Source organism: Pongo pygmaeus, chromosome 6, assembly GCF_028885625.2.
Source record: "Pongo pygmaeus isolate AG05252 chromosome 6, NHGRI_mPonPyg2-v2.0_pri, whole genome shotgun sequence".
NCBI lineage: Eukaryota > Metazoa > Chordata > Mammalia > Primates > Hominidae > Pongo > Pongo pygmaeus.
The window spans coordinates 84858624-84882133 of NC_072379.2; the positions used below are offsets into that span (position 1 = coordinate 84858624).

General features: G+C 39.0%; 1 long non-coding RNA gene across 1 annotated transcript in view; it reads right to left on the bottom strand.

Moving 5' to 3' along the window:
- The window catches only part of LOC129041264 (uncharacterized), a 59374-nt gene that overhangs the window by 8392 nt on the left and 27472 nt on the right, over positions 1-23510 (bottom strand). The gene's annotated exons all lie outside the window — the stretch shown is intronic.

Below are 23510 nucleotides of genomic sequence, written 5' to 3' on the forward strand. Positions count from 1 at the left end.
AAGAAAAGTTTGTTGACCCCTGCTCTATGCGGTTAACTCTTCTATTATGTCTTTATTATAGGTCAATTGTCAAATTGGTTCTTGAACACCCTACTTTGAAAATATGGATTTTGGTTCATCACCTCTTTTGGTATCTAATTTTTATCATTTTAGAGCCAAAGTTAAATTTTAACATTTTTTAACAGAAAAAAGTCAATTTTCATATTATAATAATTCAGACCCACTTTTCCAAAGAACACCAGTGTAATAAATGTGTGTGAGTTTTCATTCTGAAAATTTAAAAATTCCTGAATTGTGCAGGATCAATTTAACAGGCACCTTAATCTATCATAATTCTCTTTACCTATTTAGTTTTATATTTCCTTAGAACTATGAATTTGAGGGAGACACATTCAGACCATAGCATTCTACCTTTGACTCCCTAAATTTATATTCTTCTCATATTCAAAATACATTCATTCCATCCCAGTAGCCCCAAAAGTCTAACTTGTTCCAGTACCAGCTCCAATGTCTAAAGTCCAGAGTTTCATCTATATCAGTTATAGGTGAGACTTCAGGTATCACTCTTCATAAGGCAAATTCCTTTCCAGCTGTGAGCCTGTAAAATCAAACAAGTTATGTGCTTCCAACTACAATGGTGGGACAAGCATAGGATAAATATTCTTATTCCAAAAGGGAGAAATAGGAAAGAAGATCCCAAGTTCCAAGTAAATCCAAAACACAAAGCAAACAATATTAAATTTTGAGGCTTGGGAATAATCTTTTTTGATTCCATGCCGTGCCTTCTGCACACACTGGAGTGGAGGTTGGGCCCCCAATCCCTCAGACAGCACTGCCTTCATGGCTTTGCTGGGTGCAGCCCATGCAGCAGCTCTTAGGGGTTGAAGTTGAGTGCCTGAGGCTCTCTCAGGCTGGCACTGCACATTGCACACTGGTGGCTTAATAAGTCTTGGACCTCAGAGATCATCCTGCCTCCACAATTCCACTAAACATTGCCACAGTGGGGGCTTTCTGCGGTGACCCCAACCCCATAACTCTGTTGGGCATTGCCCTGGTGGGGCCTTTCTGCAGTGGCCCCACTCCTACTGCTCCAATAGAAATTGCCCTAGTAGGGGCTCTCTGTGTAGCCCCATCCCTTTGGCAGCTCCCTGAACGTTTTATGACTTAATCCCCTCCTGAAGGCTCCACCTCTTAATACTATCACAAGGGTGATTACATTTCAACATATAAATTTTGGGAAGACACATTCAGACCATAATAGAAGGTGAGATTAAAATATTAATGATTTTCTCTTTCACAGGCCAGCAGTTCTCAATTGAACAGAACTCCTGAAGGTCTTTTCAAGTTGCACATTCTATTTCCCAATACAGATACAACCTAGGGTGGAAAGACATCAGAATTTTTGTTAACTGTCCCTTTGGAAACCACTAATTAGGTCACTGTAATACACGATAGTTTCCAAACTCAGCGTTCAAAGAGAAAATGTTTATCAACAGTCCCAAAACAAATGGTAGCCTCAACAAAAGAAGTTTAGAAATTACAGCATGCCAAATTTTGCTTTTGGCTATTTAGGATGTGAAAAAAAAAAGAAAAAAAAAAGCTCTCAAAAAGTAATATCAAAGGGAAGATTATTTAACTTATTTCTCTAAGAACAATAGAATTATTTAATTCCTCATTATTTTTATATCCCTTGCTCCTCCAAAGGTCTCCCTGTTGCACAACTTAAAATGTGCTAAAAAAAAAAAAGAGTTCATATACACTGAAATAATTATAGACTTTTCACTTTCTCTATTGTCAAGAAGCTAATCTCCAATTAAAATGTGTATACTATTGTTCTCTGTTCTTTCATGTATTTTTAAAACTTAAATATGTATGTACACCACCATCATAGTATCATAGCCAAGTTTTAAATTCTATGGCATCCAATATGGCCTGAAAGTCATACCTCACCTCTGAGAACACTCAGGAAAGTCAAAAAGTGCATTTCCTTTCATTAGTGGAAGAAGGGAATTATTCAGTTTGAAATCCAGAAATCTACCCTTTAGTGATAAGCTATCACCATTTCTTCCTAGTTGAAGTAAATATAATTTAATCCCATATTTTAGTGATTCACTTAAGTTCATGCTCTTCAAGTGAAAATCCTGGCAAGAAACAGACGACACATTTAAAAGTAGTCCTTTGAGGAGAGTTTAATAAAAGAACTATGTTCGAAAGTGTGGATAGGGAGTAGGGAAGTCTCAAGGGATAAAGCAGTGCCCTGAGACTAGCTAGTAGCATGAGGAGCACCTACTATCCTTATTCCTGAAGGGCAAGAGAAGGGAACTGTTATCAGGATGGCGGTGGGAGTAAGGTGAGGGCACTTTCTGGAGAGAACTGCTCAATAAGAACGGTGACCTTCAGTAGAGGGATGCAGCCAGCCTGAAGTGCCCCACAAGGAGAAAGCCCAGGGGAATAAATATAATGTAATTTTACTCTTCTTCCTCCCTTTAATCTCATGCCTGTGCTTCCCATTGGTTCAAATTCAATGAGAAACTAAAGGGAGCCTACTGATATAGTTCATACAGATCAGCAAGGTACAGAAAAGAGGAGAGCGTATATGGAGGGACTAATAAGATATCCAGCATGGTATCCCTGAAACTCTTTAATTCCTACAACCATCTCCAATACCCCTTTAAGTTTGAAACTTAAATGGCATTGACACATGACCTTAAAAAGCAAATTTCTTTCACTATTCCAAGGTGATAACAGTGACATCTTAACTTGATTTTAGTCTTTGTCCATTCACCTAATCTTCTTCCTGTTTTTTAAGAAAGCCATTGAAGAGGACTTACAGGGAATTATTTAATGGGTACATGCTTGAGAACTGATTTAATTTTGTCTTCATTCTTAACTATTACTCCCAATACATATCTGCTTCAAATTTATGGAAGTTTTGTGTATGTTTCAGAAGAACTTTAAGCTCCACAACAGGAGCTATCCTTTCAATCATACCTTGAACCACGTGGCAGGTTTTCAAAGGTGTGTGAACATGGTATGTAAACTGACCAAGGTAGGCAGTGAGATAGAGAGTTCTATCCCTTGTATCTCAACTGTGTTTTCTTGCACTAATGCTTTTATTATTACTATTAATTGTTGTTGTTGTTGTTGTTGTTTTATGTTTGTAGATTATGTTTCTCATTCCCTTGGAAATGCTACAAAAAATTCTAAGGTTAACACTTTATCTCCCCTTTTCACCAGGTTTTTTTTCAATGTATTACTCCAAGTCCTTCAAGAAGTAGATACCAAGAAAGGATTAAATGTGTGAAGATTTTATTAGAAAGCAAGCCTAGGAGTAAAAATTGGGGATCTAGTAAGTCAAGGATGCTTCACTTCTCCTTCACTTGGGTCAGATTTTCATCCCAGTTTGATAGCTCTCTCAGTCTTACCAGAATCCAATCATGCTTTCTCTCTCTCTCTCTCTCGCTGTCTGTGTGTGTGTGTGTGTGTGTATTTGGGAGATATAACAGTCTGTGAGAGTGACTCATATGTATATATATATATATATCACATGTCATATATATTTCACTCTATATAAGACGTGTGTGTGTGTGTGTCTTAGCTAGGCACAGTGGCTTGCATCTGTAATCCCAATGTTTGAGGAGGCTGAGGCAGTAGGATTGCTTGAGGCCGTGAGTTTGAGACCAGCATGGGCAATCTAGTAAGACCCCTTCTCTACAAAAATTTCAAAAATTAGCTGGAGTGGTGGGAAACACCTGTGGTCCCAGCTACTTGGGAGGCTGGGGTGGGATTATAACTTGAGCCCAGAAGTTCAAGGTTGCAGGGAGCTATGATTGAACCACTGCATTCCAGCCTGGGTGACAGAGCTAGACCCTGTCTCTAAAATCATGCATACATACCTACATACATACATACATACATACATGCATACATACATACACACACACATACAAAAGGAAGAAGAAAGTAGACAAAACCAGTCTACCAGATTCCAAGACTTATTATTTAGCTATAGTGATCAAGGCTGTGTGGTATTGGCAGAGGGATAGACACAATGGGATAGAATAGAGATTCCATAAATAAACCCACACAATAAGCTCAATTGATTTTTGACAAATATATGAAAACAATTCAATGGGGAAAGGATAACCTTTTCAATAAGTGGTATGAAGCAATTAAATATCCATAGGCCAAACAATGAACCTCGACCTGAATCTCACATCTTTTTCAAAAATCAACTCTAAAAGAATCACAGACTTGAGATATATATAGATCTATATAGATACACACACACACACACACACACACACATAGAGTCTGGCTCCATTGCCTAGGCTTGAGTATAGTGTCATGATCTCAGCTCATTGCAACCTCTGCCTTCTGGACTCAAGCAATCCTCCCACCTCAGCCTCCCGGGTAGCTGGGACTATAGGCACATGCCACTGTGCCCAGCTAATTTTTGTATGTTTTGTAGAGACAGAGTTTTGCCATGTTGTCCATGCTGGTCTCGAACTCCTGAGCTCAAGCAATTCATCTGCCTCAGCCTCCTAAAGTGCTGGGATTACAGGTGTGAGCCACCAGGCCTGGCCTCACAAACTTAATTATAGAATGTTTAAATTCTGTAATTTGGAGAAGGAGGAGGAGCAAGATGGCTGAATAGAACCCTCAGCAATCATCCCCCTGCAGGAACAGCAAATTGAACAACTGTTCATATAAAAATCCACCTTCATAAGAACATAAAATCAGATGAGTGATCTTAGTACCTGGTTTATATTGAGAAGGAAAGAGGCATTGAAGAAGGTAGGAAGGACAGTCTTACATTGCCTACACCACACCTCCGCGAACCCCAGCAGCACAATGTGGGGAGATAATCTGTGTGTTTGAAGGAGAAAGAGCAAAGCGAGTGTGAAACTTTGCATTTGAACTCAGTGCCACTCTGTCACAGTGGAACACAGCACCAAGTAGAATTCTGCCAGTGTCCATGAAGGAAGCATTTAGACTAGCCCTGAATCAGAGAGAAATTCTCTGTCTCAGTGGGAGAAAGTTTAGTCCTGGCCAGCTTCACCACCAGCCAACTAAAGTGACCTGGTGATATGGTTTGGCTCTGTAGTGTAGAGAACCAAGGATAAACCTAGTCCTTGAAGGATTCACCACCTGCTGACTAAAGTGGCTGTGGGCCTTGAGTAAACATCAGTGGCCGCCAGGCAGTAGTGGCCATGGGCCTTGGGCAAGCACCAAAACTGTGCTGGTCTGGGAGACCATGGGCTTCAGGTACAACCCAGAGCAGTGCCTGCTGGGGTGGCCATAGGAGTGCCCATGTCACCCTTCCAACAATTCCAGAAGGCCCAGTGCAGAAAGAGAGACTTTTGCTTAAGGAAAAGAGAGGGAAGAGAGTAAGAGACTTTGTCTAGGAACGCAGGGAATTCTCCTTTATCTTCCCCAAGTCCACCAAGATTGTGTATCTAGGAGTCTGCAAGAGCTTCAGTGTTCCTGGGCTTAGGGCACTCCCTAGTGTTGAAATGACTGCAGTAACCGTAGGCTTAAGTAGCAATACTCAATACCCTTTGAAATCATGAAAAACCCTCTCAAGAAAGACTGGTATGAACAAGACAAGACTGTGAATACTGGAATAAACACCTAACTTTTCAATGCCCAGACATCAACAAACATCCACAAGCATCAGAAACATCCAAGAAAACATGACCTCATCAGAAAGACTGAATAAGCCACCAGTGATCAATCTTGGAGTGACAGAGATATGTGACCTCAGCCGGGGAATTCAAAATAGCTGTCTTGAGGAAGCATGATGAACTTCAAGATAATACAAAGAAGGAATACAGAATTTTCAATCAGAGAAAATTAACAAAAATTGAAAAAATTTAAAATTCAAACCGATTATGTTCCTTACATATCCAGAATATGTAAGGAACTCAAACAACTCAATAACAAAATAAAGAATCCGATTTTTAAATGGGCAAAAGATCTAAACAGACATTTCTCAAAAGAAGATACGCAAATGGCCAGCAAATGTATGAATAATGCTCAACATTACTAAGCATCACATAAATGCAAATCAAAACCAAAACATGATATCATCTCACCCCAGTTAAAAGGACTTTTATCAGGCTGGGCATGGTGGCTCACACCTATAATCCCATCACTTTGGGAGGCTGAGGCAGGTGGATCACTTGAGACTAGGCATTGGAGACTAGCCTGGCCCACATAGCGAAACCTCATCTCTACGAAAAAAAAAGTACAAAAAAAATTTAGCCAGGTGTGGTGGTGCACATTGTAATCCCAGCTACTCGGGAGGCTGAGGCACAAGAATCACTTGAACCCAGGAGGCAGAGGTTGCAGTAAGGCAAGATTGCGCCACTGCACTCCAGCGTGGGCAACAGAGCAAGACTCAAAAAAAAAAAAAAAAAGAAAGACAAAAAACAATTTTGGTGAGGATGCAGAGAAAGGAGAAGCTTCATACACTGTTGGTGGATATATAAATTAGTATGGTCACTATGGTAAGTAGCATGGCGGTTCCTCAAAAAACTAAAAATAGAACTACCATATGATTCAAAAATACCACTATTGGGTATATGTCCAAAAGAAAGGAAATTGGTGTGTCAAAGAAATATCTAGACTCCCATGTTTATTGAAGCACTATTCTCAATAGCCAAGATGAGGAAGCCACCTAAGTGTTCATCAAAAGATGAATAAATAAAGAAAATATATGGAGACATCTCCCTAATCTACCCAGAAGGACACAGCATTACAATACCACCTGGACCCAGTGGTGCAGCCACATCCCTAGTACCGAATCCCATATAGCACCTTATGCCCTGTGAAACAGATGGTCTTGTGCATCAGGGAAGTTGTCCCCCGAATATAGGGAGCCAAAACATGTACTCCCAAGAATCTGAGAGCCACCTTCCCAGAGCCACCTCTGTCAACACTGACCCTGACCCCTTCAACAGCAAGGCCACAAGCACCACTCAGGGACCCAAGCACTGCACTACTATACAAATATATGGAAATTAAGCAACATGCTTCTGAACAACCAATGAATCAATTAAGAAATTAAAAAAGGGCTGGGCACGGTGGCTCATGCCTGTAATCCCAGCACTTTGGGAGGCTGAGGCGGGCAGATCACAAGGTCAGGAGATCGAGACCATCCTGGCTAACACGGTGAAACCCCATCTCTACTAAAAATACAAAAAAAAATTAGCCAGGCATGGTGGCAGGCACCTGTAGTCCCACCTATGCAGGAGACTGAGGTGGAGAATGGCATAAGTAAAACCCAGGGAGGCAGAGCTTGCAGTGAGCCAAGATCACACCATTGCACTCCAGCCTAGGTGACAGAGCAAGCCTCCGTCTCAAAATAAAAACAAAACAAAACAGAAAAACAAAAACAAAAACAAAACAAAATAAAAAAACAGAAATTAAAAAGGAAATTTTAAAACTTCTCAAAACAAATGAAAATAGATACACAACATAACAAAACCTATGAGATATAGCAAAAGTAGTAGTAAGAAGGAAGTTTATGGCAGTAAGTGCCTCCATCAAAAATGTAGGAAGTTTTTAAATAAACAACAACGGTGGAGCCAAGATGGCCGAATAGGAACAGCTCCAGTCTACAGCTCCCAGTATGAGCGACATAGAAGATGGGTGATTTCTGCATTTCCAACTGAGGTACCAGGTTCATCTCACTGGGGAGTGTTGGAAAGTGGGTGCAGGACAGTGGGTGCAGCACACCAAGCATGAGCTGAAGCAGGGCAAGGCATCACCTCACCTGGGAAGCGCAAGGGGTCAGGGAATTCCCTTTCCTAGTCAAAGAAAGGGGTGACAGACAGCACCTGGAAAATCGGGTCACTCCCACCCTAATACTGTGCTTTTCCAATAGTCTTAGCAAACGGCACACCAGGAGATTATATCCTGCACCTGGCTCGGAGGGTCCTACACCACGGAGCCTCGCTTATTGCTAGCACAGCAGTCTGAGATCAAACTGCAACGCGGCAGCGAGGCTGGGGGAGGAGCGCCTGCCATTGCTGGGGCTTGAGTAGTAAACAAAGCGGCCAGGAAGCTCGAACTGGGTGGAGCCCACCACAGCTCAAGAAGGCCTGCCTGCCTCTGTAGACTCCACCTATGGGGGCAGGGCATAGCCAAACAAAAGGCAGCAGAATCCTCTGCAGATTTAAATGTCCTGTCTGACAGCTTTGAAGAGAGTAGTGGTTCTCCCAGCATGCAGCTGGAGATCTGAGAATGGACAGACTGCCTCCTCAAGTGGGTCCCTGACCCCCGAGTAGCCTAACTGGGAGGCACCCCCCAGTAGGGGCAGACGGACACCTCACACAGCCAGGTACTCCTCTGAGACAAAACTTCCAGAGGAATGATCAGGCAGCAACATTTGCTGCTCACCAATATTCGCTGTTCTGCAGCCTCTGCTGCTGATACCCAGGCAAACAGGGTCTGGAGTGGACTTCCAGCAAACTCCAACAGAGCTACAGCTGAGCGTCCTGACTGTTAGAAGGAAAACTAACAAACGGAAAGGACATCCAGACAAAAACCCCATCTGTACATCACCATCATCAAAGACCAAAGGTAGATAAAACCACAAAGATGGGGAAAAAACAGAGCAGAAAAACTGGAAACTCTAAAAATCAGAGCGCCTTTCCTCCTCCAAAGGAACGCAGCTCCTCACCAGCAATGGAACAAAGCTGGATGGAGGATGACTTTGATGAGTTGAGAGAAGAAGCCTTCAGACGATCAAACTACTCCGAGCTAAAGGAGGAAGTTCAAACCCATGGGAAAGAAGATAAATACCTTGAAAAAAATTAGATGAATGGCTAACTAGAATAACCAATGCAGAGAAGTCCTTAAAGGACCTGTTGGAGCTGAAAACCATGGCGCGAGAACTATGTGACAAATGCACAAGCCTCAGTAGCCGATTGGATCAACTGGAAGAAAGGGTATCAGTGATGGAAGATCAAATGAATGAAATGAAGCCAGAAGAGAAGTTTAGAGAAAAAAGAATAAAAAGAAAGGAACAAAGCCTTCAAGAAATATGGGACTATGTGAAAAGACCAAATTTACATCTGATTGGTGTACCTGAAAGTGACGGGGATAATGGAAACAAGTTGGAAAACACTCTGCAGGATATTATCCAGGAGAACTTCCCCAATCTAGCAAGGCAGGCCAACATTCAAATTCAGGAAATACAGAGGATGCCACAAAGATACTCCTCGGGAAGAGCAACTCCAAGACACATAATTGTCAGATTCACCAAAGTTGAAATGAAGGAAAAAATGTTAAGGGCAGCCAGAGAGAAAGGTCGGGTTACCCACAAAGGGAAGCCCATCAGACTAACAACGGATCTCTTGGCAGAAACTCTACAAGCCACAAGAGAGTGGGTGCCAATATTCAACATTCTTAAACAAAAGAATTTCCAACCCAGAATTTCATATCCAGCCAAACTAAGCTTCATAAGTGAAGGAGAAATAAAATACTTCACAGACAAGCAAATGCTGAGAGATTTTGTTACCACCAGGCCTGCCTTACAAGAGCTCCTGAAGGAAGCACTAAACATGGAAAGGAACAACCGGTACCAGCCGCTGCACAAACATGCCAAATTGTAAACACCATCGATGCTAGGAAGAAACTGCATCAAATAACGAGCAAAAGAACCAGCTAACATCATAATGACAGGATCAAATTCACACATAACAATATTAACCTTAAATGTAAATGGGCTAAATGCTCCAATTAAAAGACACAGACTGGCAAATTGGTTAAAGAGTCAAGACCCATCAGTGTGCTGTATTCAGGAGACCCATCTCATGTGCAGAGACACACATAGCCTCAAAATAAAGGGATGGAGGAAGATCTACCAAGCAAATGGAAAACAAAAAAAGCAGAGGTTGCAATCCTAGTCTCTGATAAAACAGACTTTAAACCAACAAAGATCAAAAGAGACAAAGAAGGCCATTACATAATGGTAAAGGGATCAACTCAACAAGAAGAGCTAACTCTCCTAAATATATATGGACCCAATACAAGAGCACCCAGATTCATAAAGCAAGTCCTTAGAGACCTACAAAGAGACTTAGACTCCCACACAATAATAATGGGAGACTTTAACACCCCACTGTCAACATTAGACAGATCCACGAGACAGAAAGTTAACAAGGATATCCAGGAATTGAACTCAGCTCTGCACCAAGTGGACCTAGTAGACATCTACAGAACTCTCTACCCCAAATCAACAGAATATACATTCTTCTCAGCACCACACCACACCTATTCCAAAATTGACCACATAGTTGGAAGTAAAGCACTCCTCAGAAAATGTAACAGAACAGAAATTATAACAAAGTATCTCTCAGATCACAGTGCAATCAAACTAGAACTCAGGATTAAGAAACTCACTCAAAACCGCTCAACTACATGGAAACTGAAAAACCTGCTCCTGAGTGACTACTGGGTACATAATGAAATGAAGGCAGAAATAAAGATGTTCTTTGAAACCAAAGAGAACAAAGACACAACATACCAGAATCTCTGGGACACATTTAAAGCAGTACGTAGAGGGAAATTTATAGCACTAAATGCCCACAAGAGAAAGCAGGAAAGATCTAAAGTTGACACCCTAACATCACAATTAAAAGAACTAGAGAAGCAAGAGCAAACACATTCAAAAGCTAGCAGAAGGCAAGAAATAACTACGTTCAGAGCAAAACTGAAGGAAATAGAGACACAAAAAACCCTTCAAAAAATTAATGAATCCAGGAGCTGGTTCTTTGAAAAGATCAACAAAATTGATAGACCACTAGCAAGAATAATAAAGAAGAAAAGACAGAAGAATCAAATAGATGCAATAAAAAATGATAAAGGAGATATCACCACTGATCCTACAGAAATACAAACTACCATCAGAGAATACTATAAACACCTCTATGCAAATAAACTAGAAAATCTAGAAGAAATGGATAAATTCCTGGACACATACACCCTCCCAAGACTAAACCAGGAAGAAGTTGAATCTCTGAATAGACCAATAACAGGCTCTGAAATTGAGGCAATAATTAGTAGCTTACCAACCAAAAAAAGTCCAGGACCAGATGGATTCACAGCCGAATTCTACCAGAGGTACAAGGAGGAGCTGGTTCCATTCCTTCTGAAACTATTCCAATCAATAGAAAAAGAGGGAATCCTCCCTAACTCATTTTATAAGGCCAGCATCATCCTGATAGCAAAGCCTGGCAGAGATGCAACAAAAAAAGACAATTTTAGACCAATATCCCTGATGAACATCGATGCAAAAATCCTCAATAAAATACTGGCAAACCAAATCCAGCAGCACATGAAAAAGCTTATCCACCACGATCAAGTGGGCTTCATCCCTGGGATGCAAGCCTGGTTCAACATATGAAAATCAATAAATGTAATCCACCATATAAACAGAACCAACGACAAACACCATATGATTATCTCAATAGATGCAGAAAAGGCCTTTGACAAAATTCAACAATCCTTCATGCTAAAAACTCTCAATAAATTAGGTATTGATGGGACGTATCTCAAAATAATAAGAGCTATCTATGACAAACCCACAGCCAATATCATACTGAATGGGCAAAAACTGCAAGCATTCCCTTTGAAAACTGGCACAAGACAGGGATGCCCTCTCTCACCACTCCTATTCAACATAGTGTTGGAAGTTCTGGCCAGGGCAATCAGGCAGGAGAAGGAAATAAAGGGTATTCACTTAGGAAAAGAGGAAGTCAAATTGTCCCTGTTTGCAGATGACATGACTGTATATCTAGAAAATCCCATCGTCTCAGCCCAAAATCTCCTTAAGCTGATAAGTAACTTCAGCAAAGTCTCAGAATACGACATCAATGTGCAAAAATCACAAGCATTCTTATACACCAATAACAGACAAACAGAGAGCCAAATCATGAGTGAACTCCCATTCACAATTGCTTCAAAGAGAATAAAATACCTAGGAATCCAACTTACAAGGGACATGAAGGACCTCTTCAAGGAGAACTACAAACCACTGCTCAAGGAAATAAAAGAGGATACAAACAAATGGAAGAACATTCCATGCTCATGGGTAGGAAGAATAAATATCGTGAAAATGGCCATACTGCCCAAGGTAATTTATAGATTCAATGCCATCCCCATAAAGCTACCAATGACTTTCTTCACAGAATTGGAAAAAACTACTTTAAAGTTCATATGGAACCAAAAAAGATTCTGCATTGCCAAGTCAATCCTAAGCCAAAAGAACAAAGTTGGAGGCATCACACTATCTGACTTCAAACTATACTACAAGGCTACAGTAACCAAAACAACATGGTACTTGTACCAAAACAGAGATATACACCAATGGAACAGAACAGAGCCTTCAGAAATAATGCCGCATATCTACATCCATCTGATCTTTGACAAACCTGAGAAAAACAAGAAATGAGGAAACGATTCCCTATTTAATAAATGGTGCTGGGAAAACTGGCTAGCCATATGTAGAAAGCTGAAACTGGATCCCTTCCTTACACCTTATACAAAAATTAATTCAAGATGGATTAAAGACTTAAATGTTAGACCTAAAACCATAAAAACCCTAGAAGAAAACCTAGGCAATACCATCAGGACATAGGCATGGGCAAGGACTTCATGTCTAAAACACCAAAAGCAATGGCAACAAAAGCCAAAATTGACAAATGGGATCTAGTTAAACTAAAGATCTTCTGCACAGCAAAAGAAACTACCATCAGAGTGAACAGGCAACCTACAGAACGGGAGAAAAGTTTTGCAATCTGCTCATCTGACAAAAGGCTAATATCCAGAATCTACAATGAACTCCAACAAATTTACAAGAAAAAAACAAACAACCCCATCAAAAAGTGGGCAAAGAATATGAATAGACACTTCTCAAAAGAAGACATTTATGCAGCCAAAAGACACATGAAAAAATGCTCATCATCACTGGCCATCAGAGAAATGCAAATCAAAACCACAATGAGATACCATCTCACACCAGTTAGAATGGCAATCATTAAAAAGTCAGGAAACAACAGGAGCTGGAGAGGATGTGCAGAAATAGTAACACTTTTACACTGTTGGTGGGACAGTAAACTTCAACCATTGTGGAAGTCAGTGTAGCAATTCCTCAGGGATCTAGAACTAGAAATACCATTTGACACAGCAATCCCATTACTGGGTATATACCCAAAGGATTATAAATCATGCTGCTATAAAGACACATGCACACGTATGTTTATTGCGGCACTATTCACAATAGCAAAGACTTGGTACCAACCAAATGCTCAAGAATGATAGACTGGATTAAGAAAATGTGGCACATATACACCATGGAATACTATGCAGCCAGAAAAAATGGTGAGTTCATGCCCTTTGTAGGGACATGGATGAAGCTGGAAACCATCATTCTCAGCCAACTATCACAAGGACAAAAAACCAAACACCGCATGTTCTCACTCATAGGTGGGAATTGAACAATGAGAACACATAGACACGGGAAGGGGAACATCACACACCGGGGCCTGTTGTGGGGTGGGGGGAGGGGGGAGGGATAGCATTAGGAGATATACCTAATGTTAAATGACGAGTTAATGGGTGCAGCACACCAACATGGCACATGTATACATATGTAACTAACCTGCATGTTGTGCACAAGTACCCTAAAACTTAAAGTATAATAAATAAATAAATAAACAACAACACACCTCAAGGAAATAGAAATGCAAGAACAAACCAAACCCCAAATTAGTAGAAGGAAATAAATAATAAAGATCAAAACAGAACTAAACAAAATAAAGAGTTAAAAGATCTTTCAGATCAAGATATATAAAATTGACAATCCCCTGGCTAGACTAAGAAAAAAATGGAAAAAATAAACAAAATTGGAAACAAAAAAGGAGATATTACAACTGATACCGCAGAAACTCAATTGTTAAAGAAAATTATGAACAACTATATGTCAAACAATTGGAAAATCTAGAGAAAATAGATAAATTCCTGGATACCTATAACCCACCAAGATTGAACTAGGAAGAATAGAAAACCTGAACAGACCAATAATGATTAGGATACCTATAACCTACCAAGATTGAACCAGAAAGAATAGATAACCTGAACAGACCAATAACAAGTAATAAGATCAAATCAGTAACATAATTCCCCCCTAAAAAATAAATCCAGAATCAGATGGCTTTATTGCTGAATTCTACCAAACTCATAAGAAACTAACACCAGTTTTTCTCAAACTACTCTAAAAAAAAAAGAAGAGAAGGGAATTCACCCTATCTCATCCTATGAGGCCAGCATTACCCTGACATCACAACTAGACAAGGATGCAACCAGAAAGAAACTACAGGGCAATATCCATGATGAACATAGATGCAAAAATCTGCAATGAAATCAATCCAATAATACATTAAAAAGATAATATACAATGAGCAAATGACATTTATCCAAGGGATGCAAGGATGGTTCAACATACACAAATTAATAAATGTAATACATCACGTAAAAAGAATGAAGGGCAAAAGCTGTATAATTATCTCAATAGATGAAGGAAAAGCATTTGAAAAATTCAACATCCCTCTATGGTAAAAACTTTCAACAAATTAGAAACAAAAGGCATATATCATAACACAATAAAGGCCATATATGACAAACCAACAGCTAACATCATACTGAATGGGAGAAGGTTGAATGCCTTTCCTGTAAGAACTGGGGCAAGACAAAGATGCCCACTTTACCTTTCTTATTCAAAATAATGCTGGAAGTCCTAGCCAGAGCAATTAGGTGAGAGAAAGAAATAAAGGGCATCCAAATTAGAAAAGAGAAAGTTAAATGGTCCCTTTTTGCAGATGACATAATCTTATATATAGAAAAACCTAAAGACTTCATCAAAAAACTCTTATAACTGATAAAGTCAGTAAAGTTGCAGAATACAAAATTAGCATACCAAAATCAATAGTATTTCTATACACCAATAATGAAATAGCTGAAAAAGAAATCAAGAAATCAATCTCATTTGCAGTAGCTGCAAAAAAAAGAAAATACCCTAGAAATAAATGTAACTATGAAAGTGAAGGATTTCTCCGATGAAAACTATAAAACACTGATGAAATAAATTGAAGGGGAAATAAACAAATGGAAAGACATCCCATTTGCATGGATTGAAAGAATTAATATTGTTATAACAACTGTACTACCCAAAGCAATCTACAGATACAAAGCAATCCCTATAAAAATACTAATTATATTCTTCACAGAAATAGAAAAAAAAATCCTAAAGTTCATATGGAAATACAAAAGACCCAGAATAATCAAAGCAACACTAAACATGAAGAACAAAGCTAGAGACATCACACCACCTGACTTCAAAATATATTACAAAGCTATAATAACTAAAACAACATGGTATTTTGTATAAAAACAGACATACAGACCAATGAAACAAAACAGGAAATCCATAAATAAATCCACGTTATTTACAGCCAATATGTTTTTGACAAAGGCACCAAGAACATATACATTTGGGAAATGATAGCCTTTTCAGTAAATGATGCTAGGAAAACTGGGTATCCCTACACAGAAGAATGAAACTAGACCACCATTTCTCACCATGTATGAAAATCAATTGAAAATGGATTAAAGACTTAAATATAATATTCAAAAATATAAAACTACTAGAAGAAAACATAGGGGAAACACTTCAGGACAGTGACCTAGGCAAATATTTTATGAGTAAGACTTCAAAAGCACAGGCAACCAAAAAAAAAATAGATAAACAGGACTATATCAAATGTAAAGACTTCTGCACAAAAAACAAAATAGAGTGAAGAGATAAACTAAAATGGGAGAAAATATTTGCAAACTATTTACCCAACAAGAGTCTAATATCCAGAACATACAAGGAACTAAAGAAATTCAATAGGCCAGGCACAGTGGCTCACGCCTGTAATCCCAGCATTTTGGGAGGCCGAGGTGGGTGGATCACGAGGTCAGCAGATCGAGACCATCTTGGCTAACACGGTGAAACCCTGTCTCTACTAAAAATACAAAAAATTAGCCAGATATTATGGTGGGCGCCTGTAGTACCAGCTACTCAGGAGGCTGAGGCAGGAGAATGGCGTGAACCCAGGAGGCGGAGCTTGCAGTGAGCCGAGATAGCGCCACTGCACTCCAGCCTGGGCGACAGAGTGTGACTCCACCTACAAAAAAAAAAAAAGAAAAAAGAAATTCAATAACAAAAAATATCTGATTAATGGGCAAAGCATCTAAATAGATATTTTTCAATAAGATATGCAGATGCCTAACAAGTATATGAAAAATACTCAACATCACTAATTATCAGATTAATGTAAATCAAAACCACAATGAGGTCATATCTCACCCCATTTAGAATGTCTCTTATCCAAAAGACAAAAAAAAATTAATGCTGGTGAAGATGTGGAGAAAAGAGAATCCTTATACACTGTTGCTGGTAATGTAAATTAGTAGAGCCATTATGGAAAGTAGTATGAAGTCTTCTCAAAAAGATAAAAATAGTATTACCATATAATCCAGCAATTCCATGACTGTGTATTTATCCAAAGGAGAGAAAGTCAGTATATGGAAGAAATATCTACACCCTCATGTTTATTGAAACATTAGCCATGATAGCCAAGATATGGAATCAACCTAAATGTGCATCAATAGACGAACAGATTCAGTTAATGTAGTATATACACATAATCAAATACTACTCAGTCATAAAAAGTAATATAATCCTGTTATTCATGGCTATGTGGATGACCCTGGAGGACATTATGATAAATGAAGTAAGTCAGGCACAGAAAGATAAAACACCACATGTTCTCAGTCATATGTGGAAGCTTTAAAAAGTTGAGCTAATAGAAATAGGGAGTAGAATTGTGGTTGTTACAGGCTGGAAAGGATGGGGGGAGGGGAGGATAGGAAGAGAGTTAACAGATACAAAATTACAGCTAGATAGGAGGAATAAGTTCTAGTGTTCCACAGCACTGATGGGCAAATATGGTTAACTGTAATATAATCTACTGTATATTTTCAAAAAGCTAGAAGAGAGAATTTTGAATCTTTCCAAAACAAAGAAATGATAAATGTCTAAGGTGATGAGTATGCTAATTACCCTGATTTGATCATTACACATTGTTTACATGTATTGAGATATCACTCTGTATCCCATAAATATGTACAATTATTACATGTCAACTAAAAATAAAAGGGAGAAAAATAATCTCTACTTGAGGAGAATTAAATAAATTATTACGTTAAAAAAATTTATGCTGAAAGAAAAAATACTATATCCAGAATTCTATATCTAGAATTCTATATCCAGTAAAAAAAAAAAATTCCTCAAAAATGTATCCAGAAAGATACATTTTCTGGTAAATGAAATCTAAAATAATCCATAGCCAGCAGACTCAAAACTAAAAAAAAGGGGCTAAGAGAATTCTTCAGTCTAAAGTGAAATAATACCAAATGGAAATTTTGATTTACAGAAAGACACAGAGAGCACCAAAAATAATTTTTAAAATAGGTAATAGAGAATTTTAAAATATAAAATATTTTTGAAAGAAAATTAGTTTTTCTAGCAAATATAATGACTAAAATACTGTAAGGTTTATAACATGTAAAAGCAAAACATAAAACAACAATAGTGCCAGGAGAAAATTCTCCATGGGTATCTTGTGTTTCTGAGGCTGTTCTTAGAAGTGGCACTGACTTCATTTGATCCAGAATATCTTCTTAAGATTATTTTTACAGTGAACAGTTTTGGAAATAGTGTCTCCCTCAGGAGGCTTGCTAACCATTATAAAAGATTCAGATTTCCTACACTTGGGATTGCTCTCCTAGAATGCAACCGACAGCATGTGCAAGTGTTACCTGGTCTTTTTCATGTTGCCCTTTAGGAATTGGAGTCTTAAGTCTTCCACTATGGTCTGTGAAACTACAGCAGGCTAACTTGTTAGCTTGCAAGTAATGTAAAATTTCAGACCCTCCACAGTGCTTGACACACAGCAAGAGTCGCACTGAAACACAAGCTATGGTTGCTGCTCAAGCCACTTGAACATCTGTGTCAAAGGTCAGCAGGTAAGAGAGGAGTTACAGCAATGGCTATCGACCCTGCCATCAAGACAGGTGAAGCTGCTGTTATACAGTGATAGCAGAGAAGAATGTTTTGCATGTAAGTGACATCTTTGGGTGAATCAGTACTCTCTTGCCAATTTTGACAGTAGATGAACAATTGCAGCAGTCATGGCCTGAGAAGGGCATGGTAACCAAGGATTCAGAACCCTCAAGGTTTAAGGTTTTGTAACACCGAGTTAGCCACCAAGACCAGCAGAGATGCTAGATGAGGGTGAGAAAATCTAGAATAGAGAGCAGAGAGGGAAGATTATGAGTATCAGCTTCAGTCCTAAGAATGCCTACATTGCAAGGGTTGTAGTTTGTCCCATTCGCTTTCCTCTTACTGGTTTCTAAAAGAAGTCTTCCAGAATCCTAGAAGATCTGCTCCTCAAATGAAGAAATAAATCCAAGCAGCTCAAGAGGTGGGCTGTAGTGAATGTTGTGATGTACTGCTGAAATCCCTTTGGGATCAAAGAACTTATTTTCCCAGAAGCTGGGAGTTCTGCCAGAATAAATGATTTATTTCAGCTGAAGAGAGCCTGTATTCAATAATTGATATGGAATATAAAGGCTATGCACCCCTCATCCCGACTCTGAACAACTCTCAGTAACCACCTTGTCTTCATTTTCCCATATGGTCAACTGAGGCTTTGTTGAGACTGAATTGCAGCCCAGCTTCTCCCTCTGCTCAGTCTTGCTTTCACTCCTTCCCTTCCACATGTGTTGATCCCAATCACCCTCCTTGATAAACTCCCTTCTATCAGAGTCTCAAAGTCTGCTTCCTGGAGGGCTGAACCTACAAAATAGACCAATGGGACAGATTCAGCAGACCATAAGCCAAGCCTCACATATATATGGATTATTGATTTATGAGAAAGGTGGAATAGCAGAACAGATTTTCCAATAAGTCATAAAAGGTAAATTTGTTATCCATATGGAAAAAGTGAAATTGAACACTATATCACACTCCCTACACAAAAATCATTTCCAGGTGATTTAAAGATCTAAATGAAAAAGGTAAAATGCCAAAGATTTTAGAAGAATCATCATGAATCTGGGGTACATAAGGATTTCTTAAGCACCTCACAAAAAGCACTACAGATAAATATTTGTTATTTAAAATTAGGAATTTCTATACATTAAAAAATATCACACAAGAATACAGAGACAAGCCTCAGAGAAGATATGAACAACCTGTAACCAACGACAGTCCAGGGACCAGATTATATAAAGAATACCTACAAATAAATGAGGATGAGGAAGATAAGCCAATTTTTAAAATTGATCAACTTGGCCAACAAAGACTTGAAAAAGTGATTAACCCCATTAGCTAATAATGAAATACTAATTAAAACTCTCATGAAATATAATTAATTAGATTGGCAAAGATAATTTACATAATTTTAACTTTTATTTTAGATCAGGAGGTACATGTGTAGGTTTGTTACATGGGTATATTGCCTGACACTGAGGTTTGGGGTACAAATGCTCCTGTCACCCAAGTAGTGAGCATAGCACCCAATCGGTAGTTTTTCAGCCCTTGTTGCACTCCCTGCTACCCCCAGCCCATGGACTCCAGTGTCTATTGTTCCTTTCTTTATGTCCATGTTTACCCAATGTTTAGCTCCAACTTAGAAGTGAGAATATGCACTACTTGGTTTTCTGTTCTTACGTTAATTCTCTTAAAATGATGGCCTCCAGCTGCATCCATATTGCTGCAAAGTACACAATTTCACTGTTTTTATGGCTGTGTAGTATACCACGGTGTATATGTACCACATTTTCTTTATTCAGTCCACCACTGTTGGGCTCCTAGGTTGATTCCATGTTTTTGCTGTTGTGAATAGTGCTGCAATGAACATATACGTGCGTGTGTCATTTTTGTAGAATGACTTGTTTTCCTTTGGGTATATACCCAGTAATGCGATTGCTGAGTCAAATGATAGTTCTGCTTTAAGGTCTTTGAGAAATCTCCAAACTATTTTCCATAGAGTTGAACTAATTTACATCCCCACCAACACTGTGTTTAAGTGTTCCCTTTTCGCTACAGCCTCACCAGCATCTGTTCTTTTTTGACTTTTTAAGTAATAGCCATTCTGAGTAGTGTGAGATGATATCTCATTGTGGTTTTGATATGCATTTCTCTGATGATTAGTGATGTTGAGCATTTTCTCATGTTTGTTGTATGTCTTCTTTTGAGAAGCGTCTGTTCATGTCCTTTGTAGATTGGCAAAATAGTTTTTTTTTTTATTTATTTATTTTTGAGATGAGGTCTCGCTCTGTCACCCAGGCTGGAGTGCAGTGGTGCGATCTCGGCTCACTGCAACCTCCACCTCCCGGGTTCAAGTGATTCTCCTGCCTCAGCCTCCTGAGTAGCTGGGATTACAGGTGCACACCACCACGCCCAGCTAATTTTTGCATTTTTAGTAGAGACAGGATTTCACCATGTTGGTCAGGCTGGTCTCCATCTCCTGACCTTGTGATCCACCTGCCTCAGCCTCCCAAAGTGCTAGGATTACAGGCGTGAGCCACCGTGCCTGGAGCAAAATATTTTTAAGCTGGTGATATTTAGCGTTGGTACAGATATACAGCATCGGGAAGCCTCCCACCCTGATGATGGCAGTGTAAATTGATACAATCACTCTAGAAAACAGAATGGTAGCATTGTATAAGTTTGAAGATAAATATACTTGATCAGACAGCAATTTCTCTCCCAACAATATAACCCAGAGCAGGGTTTGTCAAGATCAGCACTATTGACTTTATAGGTGTGTTAATTCTTTGCCATGGGTGGCTGTCCTGTGCATTGTAGATTGTTTAGCAGGACTCCAGGTTCCACCTACTAGATGCCAGTAGCACTTGCCAGTTGTTACAATAAAAAAGTCTCAAAACGTTGACCAATGTCTCCTAGGAAGCAAAATCTCCTTAGTTGAGAACCAGTCTCCTGTAGCATCATTTCTAATTGCTGATATCACAAAACAATCCAAGTGCTAATCAAAAATGAAATAAATTATTACAGTGTAGAACATACAAGCTCTAGTTACTTATATAGCAATTAAAATTTTTTAAATTAGATTCATTAACAATATAGGCCTTACAAACATTATATTGAGTGAAAAAACACCTGTGTTTTTACACAAAAGAATATACATTATTATCCCATATATATTATATATAAGAAAAAAAAACTAAACTGTATGTTTTAGGGATCTTTACATGGGCAGGAAGTAATGGAAAGCAGGGAAATGACTACCATTAAGGTAAATCTTCCTACAGGGGTAGGCACACTTTGGGAAAAACAGGACGTTCGTATTTTCTTGGTGTTGAAATGTTCTATTCTTGATTCAGCTAGCAGTGAGATGAGTAGTATCTTTATAACTATTTTAAAACTATATATGTAAGTGTAGTACTCTTTTCAGTATGTATATTTTGAAATTTTATAAGAAATGTTTAAATAGAAATCCTGTCTTGACTCATTTCTCCAAATAGCATATCCATGCCTTTCCTCACCTTTACAGCCCTTTATTGAAAAACTCCTTCAAAAACTTGTTGAAATTCACTGTCTGTCTTCCTTCTTTTCATTCTCTTTTGAACACACTTTAATCTATAACCACTATTGCTCCATTGGAAATATTGCTATAAGATTGCTTCTCAGCAGCATTTAACACAAATGATCACTTCCTCCTTCCTGAAATATTTTCTCCACTTGGCTATCAAGACACCTCATTGTCTCGATTTTCTCCCAACCTCACTGGCTGCTCATCCTTAGACTACTTTGCTTGTCCCTCCTTATCTTTAAGAGCTTTTGTTTGTATGCTTAATAATTTTTTTGTAAAATTTATAGACAGTGATATAGTGAAATGCACAATTCTTATGTGTCCAATATGATGAAAAATGTATATAAGCATATGTCCTGTACACTTATCAACACAGACATTTCCATCACCCCTAAGAGCTCCAAAGTCCAAGACCTTTTAAAGTTAGAGTGTCCCAGAGCTCAAGTCTTGGGACCTCTTCTCTTTTCTATCTTACACTCATTTACTCATTGATGCCATCCTGGCTCTTGGCTTTAAATACTATCTATGTGCCTATGACTTCTACAGTTATATATGCATCCTGTATTTCCTCTTATTTCCTTCCCAATATTTCCTCTTAGATGTCTAACAGGCATGGCAAATCTCAAACATATCTAAACTAGGTTCCTCAGCTTCCCTCCAAACCTGCTCCTTCCACAGTTTTCTCCAAATCAATTACTGACAACTCTACTCTTCCAGTCTGTCAAGCCATAGATTCATCTCTAACTTCCCTCCTTTTCACATCCCACCCCCCAACATCTAATTTACATGCAAATTCCTTTGGCTCTTTTTTCTGTATGAATCCAGAATCTAATCGCATCTCCTAACCTTCATTGCTCCCAGCCTGGGCCAAGTCTCCATTACCTCTCACCTAGATTGCTGCCTTCTTGCTTCCAACCTCACTTTTTTTTTTTAAATTATACTTTTAAGTTCTAGGGTACATGTGCACAATGTGCAGGTTTGTTAGATATGTATACATGTGCCATGTTGGTGTGCTGCACCCATTAACTCGTCATTTACATTAGGTATATCTCCTAATGCTTTCCTTCCCCACTTCTCCCACCCCACAAGAGGCCCTGGTGTGTAATGTTCCCCTTCCTGTGTCCAAATGTTCTCATTGTTCAATTCCCACCTATGAGTGAGAACATGCAGTATTTGTTTTGTTCTTGTGATAGTTTGCTGAGAATGATGGTTTCCAGCTTCATCCATGCCCCTAAAAGGACATGAACTCATCCTTTTTTATGGCTGAGCTTCTGCACAGCAAAAGAAACTATCATCAGAGTGAACAGGCAACCTACAGAATGGGAGAAAATTTTTGCAATCTACTCATCTGACAAAGGCCTCACTCCTCTTTTTGTCTATTCTCAGTATAACCAGAGGGATTCTATGAAAGCCTAAGTCAGGCCATGCCACTCTTCTGTTCAAAACCTGCCAATGACTTTGCAACTCATTCAGAATAAATCCAACCTTCTTATGGAGACACCCAGGGCCCTGTAGGGTCTGGCTCCCATTACTTTTACCTCTTCTCCTTCTAATCTAGTTCACTCTGCTCCACATATAATGACCACTGTTCCCCATTCACATCTGGCCAGCTCCCTTCTCAGGACCTTTCCATTTGCAGAGACTTCTACCTGAAATGCCCCTCCTGTGAAACCTAGGTGACTGTCTCCCTTATCTCTAATCTTTACTAGAACATCATCTTCTCAGTAAAAGCTTCCCCAATGAAAACTGTCATCCCCTCCCAACACAGTGATTTGT